Below are 8,877 nucleotides of genomic sequence, written 5' to 3' on the forward strand. Positions count from 1 at the left end.
AATCAAGCTCTAAGATGACAAATTATAACACCACTTTGCCTCTCTTCAACATTCTGCTTCCAACATACATTGTAATGTGTAACAAATGAAGAAAGAGTTAGTGATATAAGTCAAAAACTACTCAAAGCAAGCTGTAATTCATTAGTATTCCGATCTCTTAAAGATGAACAACTTATGATAAGGAGACCATCAATATGTTATCATACAACTTGATAAACTAAACTTAGAAATCAAGCTAGAAAAATAAAATAAAGGCAGCAACTTATGAATATGACAACTGAAAATACCATTAGAGATAAAGCAAATACAACAAAGACACACAATCCCGGGAGAAAATAACTTGCATAAATTAAAATTGCATGAATGAAAATCTAATCTACCTTACATTCTACAAAGCAATATTTACAAAATGAAATCTAATCTACTTACATCCTAATATGCTCCATGACATTTACTTCACATCTCCTTCCATGTTGAGAACATCAAAGCTTTATTCAATTTCTTCAAAAGTGCAAAGTACAACAAAGCTCTCCAAAGCTTTCAAAAGCCATGGGACTAACAAGCTAAAAGGACTAAGAAAAGACTAAAGGAAAGACTAGCAAATGAAGGAGAGAGATCTCCTATTTATACAAAAAGATGAGAGCCATCTCATTAATGATGGTCCATGAATCTCTCCCTCTACATCTAGAGTCCTAATCAAAATAGGAACTGATAAGACACATGTCTTTTTAGAGTTACAATACAATTAGGAGATGTGACACATATCCTCATGATCCCACGATTCTTTCCAACCAAATTCGAATTTGGCCTTAGAGTGCCACATAAGGGTCTTCTAGAAGCCTCCTTTCAACCTACACATGTCAACAAACTCAACCCATTTGTTAGGTATAAGCATATGCACATTATTTTCTAATGTTTAACCACAAATTCACTTAAAAGGCTTAGAAATAATAAAGATTGGAAAAACATAAAGTTGGCCCAATGATAATGAAAGTGGGATGAATGTGGTGACATAGTAGTGAAATGGAGGTGAAATGGAAGTGATATAATGGACATAATAGTGAAAGTGTAATGCAAATGAATGACATTTTCAAGACTCAACATACCCCCCAACTGAAGTTATTGCATGTCCTCATGCAATATATATTACATTAACTCTTTTGATTCTTGAGCTTTGGCTTAACTTTGCATGATATCATTTGATAACTTCATATTTCTGCAAAGTGTTTCTCTTGAATTGCAACATGGTTGGTTCTTGTGTTACAACCATTTTTTTTCTTTTGTTGCCTTCTATTTTGATCTTTGAACTTTGCGTAATGATATTTTGATTATTGTTGCAAAGTATATCTTTATTGGATTGCATGATGGTTGGTTCTTGTGTGACAACCATGATTTTGTTTGTATCCAATTTATCCTTTAAGCACTTTTTCAAAAGCCATTGTATGCTCATAATAGCAATGTAATATTTAATATATGTTGGAAGTATGTGAACTCCTGAATATGATATGGACATGGAAAGATATGAATATGAATGTATTCCCCCCCCCAACTGATGGTATTGGCAATTTTATGAAATGAGGAAGAGAAATGTTTTTCCAACAATTATCATTCTAGCTTTTATGGAATTATATGGTTAAAAGTTAGAAAATGCCGTACCTTCACTTACCCTTTGGAATGGATGAGTTGTATGTGTGGTGGCTGAAAACTTCTGATCATATTCTTCTTCAAGTGGCTGAACAAGAGGAGTCATGGATAGAGAGATAAGATGGCTTTTTATTGCTTCTACTAAAACTTGTTGAATCTGCTCCAAAATGCTGAAAATAATAGTCTTCATGTCTTCAAAACTCATTGGCACAATTCCTACTATGTGAAAAGATGTTCTGATGTCGAACATAGTAGGAAATTGTTGGCTTAGTGGCCATTAATGGATGCCACTAGTCAACACGAGAACTCTCACCATTGATGACAATGAGAGTCAAGATGCCCAAACACATCTTGCTAGGTACGAATGAATTTGCTGATGTCGAGTCACCTAGAAGATCTGACGAACAAGGGACATTAATGTATTCCCATTGTTTGTCAGCATGAGGACTTGCCATTAAGGCATGCAAGTCTCAAGGTGTTTTTACAAAGAACTTAGACTCAAAGGACTATGGACTCAATAATTTGCATTGAAGCAGGGCTTATTTGCGGAATGAAAATGACAAGGAATGGAAAATGAAAATGACAAGGAATGGAAAATGAAAATGAAAGATGGCAATGGAGAACAGAAATGGCAATGGCAATAAGCATGTGAATGAGCCTCTTGCTTTTATTTGTGGGTTATGAATGGACAAAAAGAGATGAAAAGTATATGTGAATGTAAGTGAAAAGTATGGAGTGGAATGAGGTGAATGGTTTATTATGAAGTATGGATGTGATGGATGGATGTGATGGAGACAATAGTATCTGAAAGTTTTTCAAGTGTTTGGATCTGATTTTGCATCAGCATATTTCCTCTTTGTTGCTGATCATCCTCTTATGAAACAAATTGGTCTCTTAGAGAGACACCATTCTCTTGTAGTCATTTGTCCTTCCTCCTAGAACCTGCAAAAAAACTAATACTTCTTCTGCAATAGAATGTAAGATTATCAAAGGAGAGAGGTGATCAATCTCTCTAGTTATGATATTTACACATAAAACAAAGAATTTGTATTAATGAAACAAGTTCTCAAAGGAAAAATCAAAAGAATTTATACCTGCTTGGAATTAGTGCCTCAAGTTGATGTTGCTTCTTTTCAGCAATTTATTTCATTATTTTCCATTTCAAACTCTAATGATATATTTCTCATTGTATAGATCTTGTTGAGATCTTTCCAATGGTACTTAAATCATCAAAATCTGATTTTGTATGAGAAAGATAGGCTGATTTGAACAATGAGGTTTTTCTGGCTGCGGAATTGAGGAACAGCTCTGTAGCTAAAAATCTTGAATGAAAAGTTAGCCATTCATCTTTCATTATCAGTCCAAAATTAATCAATACCTTCAGAAAAGTGAGAAAATAACTTGTTCATTTCATTGATTCAAAATTATTATTTTTTCTTGACATGCAGCGACTTAGTGTGGCGACTCAGTGTGGCGACTTTGTGATAACACCCAATTTGACTTCCCTTTGACCGGGGTCTTTTTCATCAAATTTGACCGAATGAATAGGACACCATCCATGTACTGACATTTCCCTAGCTACCCATGTGACCTGTTTTGCCTGATGACACCTACAACCTAGAGTTTAACAAAACAGCTGCGGAATTGTCAGCTAGCTGCGGAATCTGGGATTGGCTGCGGAAACGCTGTATTGGCTGCGGAAAGTGCAGAGAGTGCTGTGAAATGGAGTGGCTGAAACAGAGTGTAGTAATTACAACAAAAACCTCAGATCATATCAGGGGATCATATGACAAAAAGTCCATAACAAAATTATTTTGATCCTTTGGAGTCCAAATCTTAATGTTTTGTTGTTTTTTTTTTTTTCTTTGTGACATGAATTTCCTGTATGGGAAGATGACTGCATCATTCTCTACTCTCTCAAGGGCAGCAACAACAGAGTATATCTCTCAAGGGCAGCAACAACAGATTTTGTAACAACAAAAACAACAGCACATGGTGAAGAGGCAGGCATTATGGACATGGGCTTTTTCGTCAATAATATTGATGCAAGATTAATTTAGTAGGATAGCCCTAACAGGTTGCCCATATGTAGCAGAGCCATAACCAAAAAAAATTCATGTGAAGTGGCTATAAGATGGTTACAAATGACGGCATGTACAAGTTCAACCTGTTCTCGAACTTCATTTGACAATTCAAGTTCTACATAAGCCAATTCACTTAAAGCCTGCTCCAACTGAGTAGTTACATTGTGAAATTTGCCTGCGGCTTGCTATGAACAACTTGCTGCTCTCGTGGCCAAACTTGAGGGTCTCCACAACATGTTTAAGAGCCAAGCGCAGAGATGACAAGGGTATTATCCTTAAGCAGGGAATCCGTCAAACATGATTTTCTCCCAACATCTAACCGACAACGATTTCATGGAATTTAATGGCAGAGAGTCGTGTTCAATTGGAACACGTCTCCAAACAGGTTGAGTTTAATGAGAGGGAAGGTGTGTAATCGGATTTCAGATGCCAGCAATATACAATGATTCCTAATTAGAATTCCCTTCCTCAGGCACGCAGAACACATTCAATCTATCAGTTAATCAATTCAATTTTTTTCACGCGCGGCAGTCAAAAATGGGCTCCAAAGAACCGAAAATTTCTCCCAGACCGCCATGAATTTCCTCAAACGGTTTCTGGGTTATCTAATTAACCCACCTGGCAAAAAAACCCATGTTTTAGTTTTTTGAAATTCGCTACCATTTGGGCAAATCGAGCGTGTAAAGTTTGACGTTTTTTCCTGTGTTTACGTTTTTCTGAGTTAACAGTTCTGCATTCGGCCTTTTATGAATTTGCATTCGTTTTCTTGTGGTTTATTTGTTGTTTTGCAGGTATGTTACACAAGTTCAATTCAATGCAGTCAACCATTTAGAACCTTCCGGCTCTGCTCTTAATAACTTGCCCATTTCGGTTATCAGCTCACTCTGCAGCTCTGACAGTGGTGTTTGCACGCTGGAGGAGAAAACTATGCGGAAAAACAGTGCTCAACAGTGGGTATTACGGCTATAACAGAGTGGCTGTGATGAAATTGCAGGACTGGTGATCGGGGTTTTAAGTGGATAGGTGAGGAAAATGGAACAGAGAGGTTTACGATGAAACAGAGTGGTGAATGAAACCGAGAGTGAAAAAAAAACGGTGGAGTGAGGGAGTAATCATCAATACGAAATTGTTTCCTTCAAGTCTGTCTTTAAAAGAATCAAAGGCACATATCATTTCTTTGCTTTATTATGCACAATATTCTAGTAGAGGTTTTACCCAAGGAATACCACTTTTATTTTGAAAAGAGTGGTTCACTGTTAAACGCTTACTTCTCTAGATTCCTCCTTCTGAACATCAGGAAGAAAACCTTGATGACATTGAGGGATGGTATGCAGGGACAAATGGATACACAGAGGGACTTATATGAGCCTATACTGAGGTAAGCACAAGCTGGTCAGGGTCCTAGTACATTTTTCTTTTTGAAAACAGAGTTTTTATTTTAACACAGCAGTCCATGCATTTTGACCTTTTTTTTTTTTTTCTCAGCCATAATGGAAGCTAGGAATGGAGATAGCTATAGATTGCTTTTCTTTTTCTTTTCTGAAATTGTAAAATTTTATAAAAAGGATTAATGATTTTCAATTTCAGGCAGCAAATACTTCAAGAAAAACATGTTAAAAACAAGACTTTGACTGAGGTTTTAGGCTGGTTTTTCATCGATCTGAGCTGGGTGACTAGGATAGGATCCATGTCGGGACAATTCTGGAGATGCCCATGTGGTCGGTTTTTTCATTAGATGCCTGTAACCTGTTAAACCTTGAAACAGCTGCGGAATCAGGCAGTTTCCGCAGCTAAGTTGCAAAACCTTATTAGAACAGGATACAGTGTTTTGAAGACCACTACAAAGCATAACCAGACAATTTTGGACAATTTGAACATATCAACGCAGTTGAGTTTCATTTTTTCATTTTTTTTTTTCATTTTTTTTTTTTTATTGAATCAATTGAAATGTTTGAAGTTTATTTTGTCTCCTATTTTTTTAACAATTCTTTTTCTGATCCTCCAGATCACACAAAGTGCAGGAGGAGAGCATACTCAAGAATTATTATTATTATTATTATTATTTTACTTAACAATCCTTTTTCTGATCCTCTAGATCACACAAAGTGCAAGAGGAGAGCATACTCAAGGACTATTAATTTTTTTTCAGATGTAAGAAATAAGGTCTCCTAATTACACTTCCCCGGCAGCGGCGCCAAAATGTCTAGTCAATTTAACGTCTTAAATTGCTCTACATAAATTATCAATCCGGGTATCGTAAACTGATGAAGTGTGGTGCACTATATGTGCTTAGTTAACCTTTCTCTTACTTCGTTGTTTTATAGTTTATGTTGTTTTTGGGGTTTTGTTCTAACATGCAATAATCAAATAATGAGAAAATGACTATGAGACCAAGTATCCTTGCTGCAGCAAAAGGACAAGATGATTCTATCACGTCATTAGTTCATTAGAAGGCTATGTGCATCACTAATCTACAATCAACTTGAAAGCATGTAGTAATTCAAACTGTACATTAAACTTGCAAAGAAAGAGCTTGAAAGAAATAACTTGAAATGAAACTGAAAGCAAAACATAAAAACCACTTTCTAATGGCACTAGTCACTACTCATGCTGCTGCAATAAAAAGGTAAGAAAACCACTTTAAAGACCAATGATAATGTTCATCTCTTCCTAACACTCTGCTTCCAACATATAGTACTATGTGAAACACGATTAAGAAGTAGCTAGATGTAAGTCTAAAAAGTAATCAAGCTCTAAGATGACAAATTATAACACCACTTTGCCTCTCTTCAACATTCTGCTTCCAACATACATTGTAATGTGTAACAAGTGAAGAAAGAGTTAGTGATATAAGTCAAAAACTACTCAAAGCAAGCTGTAATTCATTAGTATTCTGATCTCTTAAAGATGAACAACTTATGATAAGGAGACCATCAATATGTTATCATACAACTTGAGAAACTAAACTTAGAAATCAAGCTAGAAAAATAAAATAAAGGCAGCAACTTATGAATATGACAACTGAAAATACCATTAGAGATAAAGCAAATACAACAAAGACACACAATCCCGGGAGAAAATAACTTGCATAAATTAAAATTGCATGAATGAAAATCTAATCTACCTTACATTCTACAAAGCAATATTTACAAAATGAAATCTAATCTACTTACATCCTAATATGCTCCATGAAATTTACTTCACATCTCCTTCCATGTTGAGAACATCAAAGCTTTATTCAATTTCTTCAAAAGTGCAAAGTACAACAAAGCTCTCCAAAGCTTTCAAAAGCCATGGGACTAACAAGCTAAAAGGACTAAGAAAAGACTAAAGGAAAGACTAGCAAATGAAGGAGAGAGATCTCCTATTTATACAAAAAGATGAGAGCCATCTCATTAATGATAGTCCATGAATCTCTTCCTCTACCTCTAGAGTCCTAATCAAAATAGGAAATGATAAGACACATGTCTTTTTAGAGTTACAATACAATTAGGAGATGTGACACATATCCTCATGATCCCATGATTCTTTCCAACCAAATTCGAATTTGGCCTTAGAGTGCCACATAAGGGTCTTCTAGAAGCCTCCTTTCAACCTACACATGTCAACAAACTCAACCCATTTGTTAGGTATAAGCATATGCACATTATTTTCTAATGTTTAACCACAAATTCACTTAAAAGGCTTAGAAATAATAAAGATTGGAAAAACATAAAGGTGGCCCAATGATAATGAAAGTGGGATGAATGTGGTGACATAGTAGTGAAATGGAGGTGAAATGGAAGTGATATAATGGACATAATAGTGAAAGTGTAATGCAAATGAATGACATTTTCAAGACTCAACATGTGGGTCGAACCCATGACCTCTGCCCAACTAATTTTGGGTGTCACCAATAGACTACATGGAATTTTGGTTCCAAATTAACAGGGTTGAGACAATTCGTAGAGAAGTTTGTAGACCAAATTGGAGAAATGGTCATATTTTGCTCATTTTCAACCTTTTTGAGCTCAAGAAGAGCCTAGACAAGGGTTTTTTAGCATTTTGGACACAATAACAGTGTTATTTTTGCAGATTGAAGCTTGTATGTTGATATATTGAGCATTTGAGAGGTCACATTGGAAGATGGACCAAGAGACATAGCCCAAGAGGGGTGAACTCCAATATCAATTTGTCTATGTTTGATGTCTGCATGTTTGTTCACTTTTAACTGTTAAAATTTTGCAAAATTTACTTAAGTTTGTGTGCTTTTGCAAGCACGATCCATTGCCTAAAAGACACAAACTAGCTTGCAAATTATTTCATGAAACCTTTACTTTTTATTTTTGGATCAGTTTGGTATCACAACATGGTTTTTGGGAAGGTTTGACAAATTTTCAAGGTTTTTGAATGCTTACAAGGTCTAAATTGAGAAGAGGAGAAGGAACTCTTGAAGAAATTAACCCTCAAATTGGCTCAAGAAGACCACAAGCTTTTTAAGTCATGATACATGAAGAAGGACAAGGACAAGAGCTTATGCTTGAGGATAAAAGAGCTTTTAGAAAAACTTTCTTTGATATGACTGAGATGTTGAAAGTGTAGTACGATAAGGGAGCAACACGGTTGTAAGGAAAAAGTTCTAATCAACCAAAGGATGATGATGGTAATGGGAGAAAACCTCCACCTCTTCCTCCTCTTTCACCTCCATCTTCACCTCCTTCTTCACATAGACTTACTCCTAAGTTTCCAAGAGGACATGCCAAGTCTCATTTACTTGAGCTTAATGTCAAGTTTGAATTGCCAATATATAATGGAGAAGTAAATGTTGAAAGGTTGGATAATTACGTCCGAACAACGTAAACTATTAAATGAGAATTGTACCAAGTACCCATTTTTTTGAGGTAGCAAAAAATTATTTGATTTTGAAAAGCATCGATTCATAATACACTTTTTTTAGCATGTTTTTCACACTTTGAATTTTTTTATGTATCAAATATGAACATTTTTTTAAATTGTTAGTGATTTTCATGTTGATTTTGAAAAGTGTTGATGCAACATCAACCGTTTTTTTTAAAGGGCCTTTTTTGACACTTTAAATTTTCTAATGTATTAGTGTGGATAATTTTTTTTAAATGTTGGTGATTTTCATGCAGATTTTGAAAAACATCAA

The 8,877-nt window shown here is 35.3% G+C and overlaps 1 long non-coding RNA gene across 1 annotated transcript; it reads right to left on the reverse strand.

Annotated features, from left to right (window-relative positions):
• Positions 1 to 569: 569 nt before the first annotated feature.
• LOC149166590 (uncharacterized) lies at positions 570 to 7,048 on the reverse strand. Its single transcript, XR_016260890.1, has 2 exons — positions 6,902 to 7,048; positions 570 to 2,609 (listed from the first exon to the last, which is right to left on the reverse strand). It is a non-coding gene; the product is annotated as an uncharacterized LOC149166590 (long non-coding RNA).
• Positions 7,049 to 8,877: the final 1,829 nt, after the last annotated feature.

The sequence above is a fragment of the Pinus tabuliformis genome, chromosome 5_1, assembly GCF_031772625.1.
Source record: "Pinus tabuliformis cultivar Carrire ecotype Pingquan chromosome 5_1, CPIR1, whole genome shotgun sequence".
Classification (NCBI taxonomy): Eukaryota; Viridiplantae; Streptophyta; class Pinopsida; order Pinales; family Pinaceae; genus Pinus; species Pinus tabuliformis.